Genomic DNA, 12,539 nt, shown 5'->3' with positions numbered 1-12,539 from the left:
TTTTGCTCTGTCACCCAGGCCGGAGTGCAGTGGCACTGTCATGGCTCACTGCAGCCTTGACCTCCCAGGCTCAAGCAATCCTCCTGCCTCAGCCTCCCAAGTAGCTGGGACTACAGGGATGTACCACCGTGCCTGGCTAATTTTTTATTTTTTTGTAGAGACAGTGTCACTATGTTGCCCCAGCTGGTCTTGAACTCCTGGGCTCAAGTGATCCTCCTGCCTCGGCCTCCCAAGTGCTGGGATTATAGGCTTGAGCCACCGTGGCTATCCATCCAATAGACTTTGATGCTTGTGTGCATAGAAGCTGCACAGATACAAAACCTTAAATACATGTCCACATGTTTATCCCCATATGACAGAAATACATGTTCATTTCACAGCATTTAGGCACCCACATCTGCTCAAGGTCATTCATTAAATCCTCCCCAAACAAGAACTTTATCCATTGTTCCCAGATCCAGTACTAGGCCCAGGTGAGCCATGATGCTCCTTCTCTCTGGGGTTGGCCAGGCAGTCCAGAGAGGGGAAGAAGGCTCAGCCTGCCTGTGATGGATGGAATTAATCTACTGAGCTGGAGAAACTAAATAATTAAATCCCTAATCACCCCCCAAGCCAGCCCAGGCCAATATAGCTGAGGGAGGGAGGGGGCTCGGAGGCCCAGACCAATATCCTAGAGAAAAGGAGGGGCTTGGGAAATGAGGCACAGGCAGAACCCTCAGAGGGGGGGTCTCTCAGAGGAACTCTGCCAGCCAGGCATACAGACAGACAGACAGACAGGCATGGTTCTCTAGTGCCACAGGCTCCCTTTCCATGTGGAAATGAAGCAGCTTGGGAAGACAGCCTGTCACCATCCACTGACACAGGGAGAGAGGAGAGGCAGAATCCTCCTTCCACCCTTCCGAAGTCCTTCCTGCCTCACCTCGAGGTGTGCCCTGGGGGTCTATGGGGATGGCAAGCAGGACCCTTACAGTGCCCAGGGTGGAGGCAGACAAGGGGGTCTGCTCAATGCGGAGCTGATGTGGTCTCAGCCAGGCCTTGGCCCACCCCTGCCTCACTGAGAACAGACTCAGCCTGGTGCAGATGGCAGGGGAGGACCCCTCCACACAGGTTCACCTGCTACCCTTAGGAAGTGGGTCCCGCACGTGGCTAATAGGCTGAGGATGGGGCAGAGGCCCGGGCAGGGGGGCTCAGGAAATCAGCCGGGGAACAGGCCCCAGTCCGATTGGCTGAAAAGTGGGTCATTTTCCTTTTGAAAAATAGTGAGAAAATGGAGAAGTAGGTCGGGCTCTTATCCCCTCAGCCCCAGGCACCATCCCCGACTTGCGGGGTAAGGAGAGAGGGAGACGCCTGAACATGCCAAAGCCCCACATACCCTAGGACCCTGGCCAGGGCCCCACAGTGCAGGAAGCCAAGGTCATCATTACTCAGGACATCCAAGGACACGCACACTCCGAGGCCAGAGCTGGAACACCAGCCCCACCCTGCCCCAGGGGATCTGGGGTGAAAGGAGCTAGGGCCAGGGGCCAAGCTAGAGGGGTGGGGGCTTCCGCCCGCAGGACCCTGAAGAGCCCCTCCCATCCTCGTGTCTGCTGTGATGCCTCCTCTCCTCTCTTCTCCTCCCTTTCCTCATCGTCCACGTGGGCAGAGTCGTTGCCATGACACCGCGGGCAGGTGGGCGGCTCTGGCGGCTGTTTCGGCCCAACCCCCATGCTCACAGCCCAGGTGGGAGGGGAGCGGCTGCAGCACCCTGGCCCCTAGCCCAGATGAGAGAGGAGAGAGGCAAGAGGCCCCCCTTCACCCCTAGAGTCTGGAAGGGGCTCTATCACTGGCCTCTCGGTCATGAAGCAACCCAGCCCCATGCTTGCAGGTCCGGGGGAGGAAGTGTCAAAGAGGATCTTAGGCCTTGACCACTCCCCTCCACCAGAGGTCCCTGGAGTGGCATGGGGTGGGGCAGACCCCCAACTCCCACTTCCTCCTTTTCTTAGCAGCTGTCCTCCCAGCTTTCCCCACATACTATGCCTTAGTCTCTTAATGCTAGCAGCTGATTGGTCCTGCCTGAGGTTTAACCTCAGTTGCTCATTTTGCAACACAAGCTCAATTCTCCATGCTCTCTTGGGAGAAAGGAAAACAACCAGGCCGGGTGCAGTGACTCATACCTGTAATCCCAGCACTTTGGGAGGCCGAGGTGGGCGGATCACTTGAGGTCAGGAGTTCGAGACCAGCCTGGCCAACATGGTGAAATCCCCATATCTACTAAAAATACAAAAATTAGTCGGGCGTGGTGGCAAGTGCCTGTAATCCCAGCTACTCAGGAGGCTGAGACAGGGGAATCGCTTGAAAGCAGGAGGCAGAGGTTGCAGTAAGCTGAGATCATGCCACTGCACTCCAACCTGGGTGACAGAGTGAGACTCCATCTCAAAAGAAAAGAAAAGAAAAGAACAAAAGTTGAGACACTCAGAGAAATTACTCCCCTATTGCCAGACCACAAAATGTGTTATAGAAATGGGGACCCCTTCCTCCAGGTCTCCCCATATACCTGAATTCACATCACAACCCTGGGGACAAATCATTCCTAAGTCCATACTTGGCTAAGGCATCCACACCACCAGGGTAGAGGACCAGAAGTGGAGCAGGAGAAGAAGGGAAGAGGTTGGGGCCAGGCATTAGAAGCTGCCTAAGGATGCTGTCCCACCCCCACCACATCTGGCTTCAGGAAGTCTGGGCCATGCCTGAGCTCTCCATCTCTGAGCTCTCCGCAGCCATTCCCCTTCTCTCTACTCCTCTCACAGTCCACGTGCCTCTCTCCAAGTGTCTCTAAGTCTCTGTCTGTGGCTCTGACCTCCTAAGACCATTCCCTTTGTTCAAGACCTGGCTCCCAACTCCTGTTCCCTATGGCAGGAGCCCTGCATCACTGACAGGGTGGAACCACAGAGACCCCGCATGGCAGCCCTCTGCAGCCTGGCTGGCAGGAATGAACATACATGGGATATTGGTGACAAGATCCAAAAGGAAGGGAGAACTGCAGTTGGCATTAGCTGGAGGGTGTCCAGCCTGTCATGAGGTGTTCATGACATACATACCACACATACACATAAAGACACTTTTACTTTCCTCCTTAGCCTTCCCCTACTAAAACAGCAGATGTGATTAAAGTACAAGCACATGCATGTACATTTGTGCATGCATGTGTTTGTACATTGTGTCTCTTTTTCTCCACTCCCACTGCTGGTGTTCTACATCAGGCCACTCTTATCCTAATTGCTCACCAAAGCTATGACAACAGGTTCCTAACTGGTCTCCCTGCCTTGCATCTTGTTCACCTTGATCCTTTCTCCTCACTGGCTGACGGCTAGCTAAAATTTCTTTATTCAACAAATATGTATCGACTGCCTACTCCAAGCTGAATACTCTTCTGGACACTGTAGATACAGCAATGAACAAAGCAGATGAAGCTCCCATGCTCATGAAGTTTATATTCTAGTGGAAAAAGAGGGATGATGACCAAATATATAAAATAATGGTGGTGGCAAGTACTGAGATAAATAATAATAGTAATAATAATGGAGTGAGGAGATAGAATGACAATGGGCTATTTAAGATAGACTGTTGGGGAGGTCTTTCCAAAAATGTGACTTAAGCAAAGACTCAGATACAGTGAGGAAGTGAGTTGCCTAGAGAGCATTTCAGGCTGAGGGGAAAAGCAAGCGCAGTTGCCTCCACAAGGAACTGTGCTTTTTATGAAACAGAAAAGAAACCCACGTAGGAGTGGCCCCTGAGATCCAGGAGGTAATAGGGGGCTTTGCACACGTAGCACTCACGTTGCTCAGGACGCACTACACTTTGGATTTCACTCTGAGTGAGATGGAAAGCCACTGGAAAGGCAAGACCTCATTTTCCTCTGGCTGCTTTTTGGGAAAGAGTCTACGGAGGTGGGGCTGGCAAGGGTGGAAGTGGGAAGACCATCTGGAACATTTCCTGTCACTGAAATACCTGTTCCCACAGTTGCTCACCTGGTAAGCACCTGTTCAACTTTTAAACCTCAACTCAAAAGCCTCCCCTTCTATGGATCCTTTACCAAACCTTTCCCTTCCTCACTCCAGAGCCAACCTACCTCTCTTTAGGTCCCCACTCCCTCCAATGAACACTTACGTGTGTCTACCTTCCTTAACACTCTCCTTATTTGGTTCCAGGTCCTTTGCTCTCCCAAGATTCCAAGTTATCTGAGGTCAAGGACCATCCCTAGTGCCCAGCACAGCATGTGGCAGATTAGAGGCATAAAATACATGCTGGTTAAATGAATGGATGCATTGGGTGAGGCACGTGCGATGGGGAAGGGTATGTTTGCAGGCTATTGTTAACCCAGATGAGTGAGATGCACATATATATGGCCATAGGTTGTAATCAGACAAGTGTTAGCATATGCCCACATATTTCTGTAAATTCTGTTCACAAGTATACGTGTTAGCATGTATGTGCATGCTGACAAATCCCCGTGTTGGTATAGACACTCCTGTAGATTTGTTAATGGATGTACATGTTAGAAAGTGCACCTATGTTGATATATGCCTATTATGGCACAGACAAGTAATATGCACATGTACCTGTACACGTGTATTGTCACATCTTGTATGTATGAGGCTTATGCACGCACTTGGGCCCCCCTCTTACTCACTACCCCTTTCATCCACTAGGACCAACTTGTTGAATTTTGAAACTTCTGTAGCAATGCCAATGTTTAAGCCCTGATCCTCTTTCCCCACATACAGCCCTGAGCACCATAGCATCTGAACAGCCTGGAGCCTGGATTTCTTACTTGGCTATCCCCAAGGCCTTACAGGTTTTCCCTCCACAAACTTCTTTCATATGATGGAGAACAGTTGGCTCCCAAGGACATGAGAATTTGAGAGACCTCAGGGAGCCTACTTTCTGGAGAAGAGCTACAAGTAGCAGGGTGATCAAGCTCAAGCTGATGGGAAGACACTTTTGGGTAGCCCAATGTTCAGTCAGAATCGGTCTCTCTCTTTCTTACATTTATTCACAGGTTTGCCTCAACTTGTGTACATATATTCATATGTGGTTGATACGGTACATATATGCATGCCCCACATACATGCTCACATGCATGCTTACACTCACACAAAGGCATTACTGGATAAGCACACCACATACACACACACAGACATGCACACATTGGTTTAATTCAGTAATTTCCTTCACATTCACATATATACATGAATGCATACATAGAGTCATATATATATACACACATCCACACTTATACAAATAGATGTGCTTATACACATATACACAGCATACTCACATATACTTATGTACATATACACAGTCATATACTCACTCACAGGCAGAAATACGCATGCATGTGTACTGGAGTCCCAGATCTTGCAGAGATATCCAGCCCCTCCCCTGGCTTCTATCCTTCATATTCTCTCCAAGTACATCACAAGTTTGCATTTGCTCTCTCCTCTTGCTAGTCTCCCACTTCTCTATTTGGAAAGTTGTTCCTGTTATCAATGAGATATACCCACTCCTGGACACATCCCATTCCCACCCACTCTCAGTGGGAAAAAATCGTCATTTTTTTTTTTTAAAAGGGCCCTGTCATGCCCTCATCCCATGCCTAGAGAAACGAGTATTTCCTCAGACAACCTGGGTAGGAGTAACAATAAAGTAGGTGTACCTCTTCAAACCCAGGAGACAATCCCCCCGTATATGCAACCCCTTAACTCTAAAAAAGAAAGAACGAAAGAAAAGAAAGAGAAAATATCAAGGCCAAAATCCTTCCTCCCAGCACCTCTGGGTAAAGGTCTAACACTCTAAAACTCCAAAAGTTACTGGGGCAGAGGAAGAAATAGTAAGGAAATTAACTGTGGGTGCTAAAACCTCCTAGAAAACACCCCTTTTCTTCCCTAGAGGGGAGCTTCGTGATCAGTGAATCCCTCCCTTCCCAGCCTGTGGGCCCTACAAGGGAGAGGGTAGACCAGGAGGCTTAAAAATGTAAAGGTGGTGACCTGGGCTCAAATAACAAAAGAAGCAAGTATTTTGAAAGCAGAAGCTGGGAAGGGAGCAGGGAGGCAAGCTGCAGACACCTCCTGGCAAGGAAGCAGCTGCTGGAACAGTGGATCAGGAAGAGCAGGACTCTCTAAGGGGCCAGGGAAAAGGGGGTGGACATCTAGCATTTCATGTGGGGGTGGAGGGGTGACTGCTTCAGGCAGTAGCAGCAGCTCCAAAGTAAAGTCTTATCAAAGCTGTTATGTAACCAAGGGAGCTGAGTGGAGCACAAACACCTCCCCTCCCCAAACAGGCACCCACACCCACACCCACCACCTCCCAGCACCCACAGCAGAGGAAAACTCAGCTCCTCCCAAGCAGCTAGAGAAGGCAGGAATCATCTTGATGAGTTACATCAAAAACATGATGGGTGAGGGGCTCCTTATGAACTACAAGTCACATGTGGGAAGGGATCAACTGGTTCAGTTTGAGATCCCTAGATACCTCTCCCTTTTCTTGAACTCCCTACCACACCCAATTTTTGCCCAGTATTATCTGGAAACTGTCTCCTTCCTCCCCTCACAGGGAGGATCCCATTTGAATGTTTGATTGTGCTCTTGGGGATGAGAAGTGAAGCCACCATCATCCCTTCCTGCCTGTTGTTCCCCTACAGACTCATCTGCATGTCCTGACATTTGGCTCTCATCCCCCTGGGATGACAAGGGAAGGGACCTTAAGAAACTCCTTGCTCTATTCCCTTCATGGTTACAAAGACAGTGCATAAGAATACAGATACTTGAAATGACCCTGACTCTAAGCCATAAGGAGAAAGATATCCAAGAGAACTAAAGACTGAAACCCAGACCTCATCCCTCCATTTGAATATTTTTTACTCCCCCAGATCTTCCTCTTTTCCCACTGCCCTGTCTCCAGTAGCCTCCCCCTTCTCTTCTCCATGGCACTGAACAACCCCACCCACTCCTTGAATCCTTTGCTTAAAAATCTTCCTCCCCAACAAAAGTCTCTCCCAAATGCTGCTCTGAGCTAGGTTTGGAAGTGGGCAGAACACAGGACAGGCTTGCAGAATATTTCAGTGTCCCTGTCCCAAATCCCAAAGTATGATGGGCAAGGGAATATCAAGTGGCCAGTCAAGTTATCCTGAACTCCTGAGCTGTAACCACCCCACACCTAACCAGAAAGACCCACGTTCTCTTAATCCAGAACCACCTTGAGCCTGAAATTCTGGGACCCAGTAGGTGAAAGGCTGGTATCAATATCTCTGAGCTTGTTGCGCTAAAAAAACGTTCCCAGGAGATGAGATCTCACAGGCACAATATCATTCTCCAACTCTACCCCGATAATAACAGTACAATGGTTTTGGAAGGGAGAGAGGGAACTGAAACAGCAAAAGGGGAGAGGGGCCCCTTGGGGGAAGGGTTCCTAAATACCACTAACAACTGTGAAACCTAAACCATAGGGAGAACTCCAAATCCATATTTCCATCCAGGGACTCTGCCCTTGGAAAGTGGGTCATCTGGGAGAATTTTTCTAGTGAGCCCTCCCCACTGCCCTCCGCCTTTCCACCATCGGGACCGAACGAAGCCTCATTCAGCACTCGGGACAGCTCCGAAGGAGCAAATCCCCGCCGAGTCCCACTCAGCACCCGGGACAGTTCCCAGCTACATTGCCGGCCCCGGTAGCCAGAAACGCAGGATGCCAGGAAGGAACAGGTTTACCCCACCACACACCCCCTTTAGAACAGAAGCCCCTCTCCCCTGCCCCTCCCACTGTCGCTCCCATCCACCGGGGGCACCTGACAACCCCCCCCCCCACCTTCCCTCTATGTCCCAAGAGAGAAAAGAAACCCAGACATGGGGCTTCCCTGAGGGAACCTTGAGAGAGGACCCCACCCACCTTCCTTCAGCCCAGAGCCTCTCAATGCCACTCACAGCTGGTTCTAAAAACCACTTTCCTTCTTAACCACCACCCCAAAAATAAAAGAAATACTCACGTGGGGGCTCCCAGCCCTGCAGACAGATGTGGTGGGGGGAGGCAGAGAGAGGTAGCTCCCCACACCCTGTTCTGAGCCCCCTTTCTGAAGGAGCCAGCTCCCATCTGGACTGGGGGGAGGAGAGACATGTGGAAGCACTGAGTGAGGGGAGGGGAGAGGGGAGAGGGGAAGAAGCAGGAGCGAGGGACTGCGGGGCGGGGGTGTCGAGATGGGGGCGAGGGAATCCTTTTTAATTTCATTCTCTCCCCATGTCTACATCAGCCCTGCAGGCTCAGCTCTTTAATATTTACACACAGGAAGAGGAGAGGATGAGAAAGAACAGACAGTGAGGGGGGCAGGGTCTACCTGAGCTCAAAGGGCATAGAAGCAGGGGCCTTTGGGAGCTGGGAGCTTGGGCCCCCGACACCATCCCCAGCCCACTTCCACTCTGAGCTCTTAACTGGAAGGAAGAAGAAGGAACCCTGGGACCATTCTGTCCCTTTGTTAACAAGACACTTTGAAGCTGCATCAGAAAAAGATCAGATCCCCACCCACATACCTGGACACCCCCACAAACCCAGATTTCTTGGGTGCCTTATGTGCAGATGGTAGAGACAGTATTCAGGCACAAGCATGTTCTGATGCTTGGAAGCATGTTTGCCTGTGGGCTGCTGTGTAAAAACACATGAACATGTCAGCTAGCCTGTATAAGTTTATATAAGCATGTTCTGAGTGTTTTCACATGTTAACAGCCCACGCAATCATATGCAAGCCTATGTAACCATGTGTGTAAACCAGCTTCCAAGCAGCCTCCCCGCAGCTCTCCAGCTACAGCCCCAGGGACAAGGCCACCCACTTCTCCAGACTCCCTTATTCCCAGACCCCTCCATCAAAGCCTTACTTTTTCTGTCTGTGACATGGGAAGAAGGGCTGGTAGGAAGAGACGCTGCATGGAGCCCAGGGGCCTGACAAGTTATTAGCAATGATGAGCTGGCACCTCGTTACCATAACGATGGTGCCACCGCCTCACCCCAGCTCAAACCCAGACTCCCCAGACGGCAGGAGGCCCGCTGAGCCAGCAGCCTTCAGACTGGGGAGGGGCAGGGTGGATAAAGAGGAAATCAAGACATAATGCTTGCATAGTGGAGGGTACGCAGCTGTTCTTCCAACCCCCACTGAGTGACAAAGCTTTGACTCTACCAAGTGGGAATGAAATCAGAATCTGGGAAGGTTTCCTGACCGTGGGGATGGTAAGACCAGAAGGGGTCTTTGGAAGCTCCTCTAGGCAAAAGTTTTTATCATCATTTGCTCCCTTCATCACCTCACCCCCAAAAAACTAAAAAACAACCAAATACGGGGCCCCTTGCTGAATTTCAGTCTCCCCACCTGTAAAATGGGGGTAATCCCTTTATCATTTGTCCTAGACTCCTGGAAGATTTCATTAGAAAGGGTTTGGGGGTAACTACAGACCCTTCCTAAATCAGACAAGCCCCAGAAGTTTCTCTATTCATTAGGAACCCAATAAGGTAAGGAATGGTCCATCCAGCTAGAGGCAAAATGCACTGGAAACTGGGGAGGATGAAGGAAAACAAGCTTAGCCAGCTCGAGCCCCAACATCAGCTGGAAGAGATGATGTTAGGTGTCAGGCAGCCGCTGAAAGCAGGTACTAACATGAGAAAGTCTGGGAGTCTGGCCTGTAGCAGCTCCAGCCCCTCACCAGCAGGAATCAAGACAAGACAAGCCCATGGCCTACCTCGGTGGTGGGTGTGGCTAGGAATCCCTACCCCCAGCGACATCTGTAGCGCCCTCTCTTTGGCAAGGAGTCCCAAGTTGAAAGATGTACAGCCTTAGGCTTTTTGAGTCTTCATTTCTTTTCCAAAAATCCCCTGTACTCAGCTCTGATGGGGGTGGGGAGAGTTCAGGAATAGAAGGCAACATGGAGGATTGCAAAGTTCCTCGTCTAAGATTAGCCTAGGAACTCACAAATTTGTTGTGTGACCTTGGGCAAGTCCCCTCCCTTCTTGGGGCTTCAGAGTCCCCGGTTTGTAATGAAGAGGTTGGACCAAGTCAATACTAAGGTTCCTCTCCTGGCCATCATTCTACAGCTACCTACAAGCTCACTCGTTGGATGTGAGCCCCCTGGCACAAAATTCAGCGGTCCCTGCCTGCCAGATCAGTGGGGCAGTGGCGGGTGGGAGATGCGGGGGCTGTATGTGAGGCCGTTCATCCTATGTTCATGTTCCTTTTAGAAACACCTGCCACCCTAGCCCTCCCAGCTCCCTTTTTAGACCCTGATTCACTGCCAACTCACGAAGCCTCTCCCTCCCCTCCCTCCTCTCTTCTCCCCCCCTCCCCACTCTTTTAGGCATTGGCAGCTGGGTGCAGAAGTAGCCCCAGCATTCAGGGAATGCTGCGCAGTGGTAGAGGGCAGTGCCCCCAGGGTCAGAGAGAGCACACCAGGAAGTACCACTCTCTAACCTTGGCCCAGCCCAGTTCTTTGGGTCACTGAAAGACCCGGGCTGAAGTCTTTCTGTACCACTAACTAGCAGTGTGTGGTTGTGGAAAATGCAATTCATTTCTCAAGCCTCAACATCTTCATCTGTAAATCGGCATTATATTTGGTTGAACCATATGAAATTGCTGTTTTTGTAGGTTAAATAAAAACAGTTGAATATTGCAGTTGCATATGGCTTAACGTGATACCTGTCCTGCCTGCTTCCCAAGGCTGTTGGGGAAATGAGAAGAGTTCAGAGGGCAGCATTTTCAAAAGCCCTGAACTAATATGAGGGCATTATTTTATTATTATTACTTCAAAGAGCTTAGTACAGACCCACCCGGAGCCAGTGGACTGAACCAATGACCCAGAACTTGAAGGTTTGGGACTTGGAAGTCTGGGAGAGCGCCACCTGCTCTGATGACTAACAGGGCAGACGCTTCCACCTGGCCTCCTCATCTCCTAGCTCTAAAAGGCCCTTGGTGAAGCATTATTGAGATGACACAAGTTCCCAGGCCCCCAAAAGGAGAAGCAGCACACGCAGGCACATACTCCAGCTCGCCCCAGATCCCCCCTCCCACCCACCAGGGGCCTTAGCGTGCAGGAAGGACACGACCAGCAACATCCCAGAGGGCATCCCCTGAGGTAGGTGAAGGTAGAGACCAAGCTGGGGAGTGCCACAAAGCTCTTGCCTGAATCAAGGGTCAGGGGTCCCCAGAGAAGGGGGGAATGATCTGACCTCGGAAAAGTCTCATCTCCCTGTCCCATATCCCACCAGGAATGGGGGGACAGTGGGGGGGACAGAGCACAGGTGTGGGTGATTCAGAGTGAACCGCGCTCAGATACACTCTCTCTCACACAGCCAACGCACGCGCGCGCACACGCGCACACACACACACACACAGTCACACAGGGCAGATACCGGGACCCACTCACAGGGACAGTCACGCCGGCACACACATCCATTCACACACTCACAGACACACACAGGCACACATAGGGACAGCACACACTCATTCACTCACATGTCCACAGATGCATACACAGTACCACCCTCCACACTCACGCTGCATACACCCACTAACATGCACACACACTCTCGCCCACAGTGACACACGCACACACTCACGGCATACACTCACCGGCACACACAATCGCCCACAGACCCACACAGTGACACACTCGGCACAGACACACAGCGACACGCACTCACATTCACACACCTGCAGAGGAAACTTCTCTCCGGATCTCCCCAGCACCACGACTTCCCCCCACAACCAGCTGGCTACTCCCTCCCAGACCCGAGCCTCCAGCCGGGCGAGGGCTGGGCCGGGGCTGGCCTGCCCCCGCGGCCCTGACCGGGAGAGTGGGTCCGCGGTCCGCGTGGTCCCCTGCCCGCCCCTCGGGTCGGGCCCGCGGGCAGCCAGGCCGGGGCAGGAGCGGGGGCAGCTGAGGAGGCCCAGCCCCTCCCCCCTCCCGGGGCCGGGAGCCGAGCGCCGGAGCCCGGGGCGTGGGCGGCGCCGGGGCCGCAGCCGGGCCGTGCCTGGGGGGCGCTGCAGAGGGCGCCGCGAGCGCGGCCCCGTCCCCACTCCTCCCCGCGGCTTACCTGGCCCGGCTCGGGCTCCGGCCGGGTTACATGGTGCCGGCGGCCCGGGCCGGGGGCGCTGCGGCGTTGGGCAGGCGGGCAGGGACCGGGGCCCGGCACTGCGGAGCCCCCAGCTGAGGGGCCGCGCCGGCTGCGGAGCCCCAAGCGAGCGCCGAGCGGCAGCGGGCGCGGAAGCGGGAGGCGGCCAAGCCACGGAGGCTGGATTTCCCGGGGACCGGGAAGGGGAGGCGGGGGGATCCCGCCCGCGCGCTCCGCCCCCGCCCCCGCCCCCGCCCCCGCGCAGGGCAGCCGAGCAGGGAGAGGGAGAGGGAGAGGAAGAGGGAGGGGGACCGAGCTCCCCGCCCCCGCGCGGACCCAGGAGGGCCGAGGTCGCCGCCCGCGGGCGGCCGCCGGGGTCCCGGAGGAGCGCCCACCTCGCTGAGCGACGGTGCTGGGGGCGC

General features: G+C 52.9%; 1 protein-coding gene across 4 annotated transcripts in view; it reads right to left on the bottom strand.

Moving 5' to 3' along the window:
- The window catches only part of DLGAP3 (DLG associated protein 3), a 63,840-nt gene extending 51,527 nt beyond the window's left edge, over nucleotides 1–12,313 (bottom strand). Inside the window, exons 1-2 of one of the 4 annotated variants that reach the window (XM_054681096.2) lie at nucleotides 8,366–10,263; nucleotides 8,021–8,129 (exon numbers count right to left, since the gene is read on the bottom strand). The gene's annotated coding sequence lies outside the window, so the exon portion shown is untranslated. Of the gene's footprint in view, nucleotides 1–5,360; nucleotides 6,300–8,020; nucleotides 8,130–8,365; nucleotides 10,264–12,099 lie in introns of those variants that run through there. The other 3 variants (XM_054681097.2, XM_016958857.4, XM_016958859.4) reach the window with 3 other exon arrangements.
- Nucleotides 12,314–12,539: the final 226 nt, after the last annotated feature.

This window comes from Pan troglodytes, chromosome 1 (assembly GCF_028858775.2).
Source record: "Pan troglodytes isolate AG18354 chromosome 1, NHGRI_mPanTro3-v2.0_pri, whole genome shotgun sequence".
Taxonomy (NCBI): domain Eukaryota; kingdom Metazoa; phylum Chordata; class Mammalia; order Primates; family Hominidae; genus Pan; species Pan troglodytes.
The sequence above is the reverse complement of the archived record's forward strand: the minus strand, read 5'-3'. Positions and strand labels throughout refer to the sequence as shown.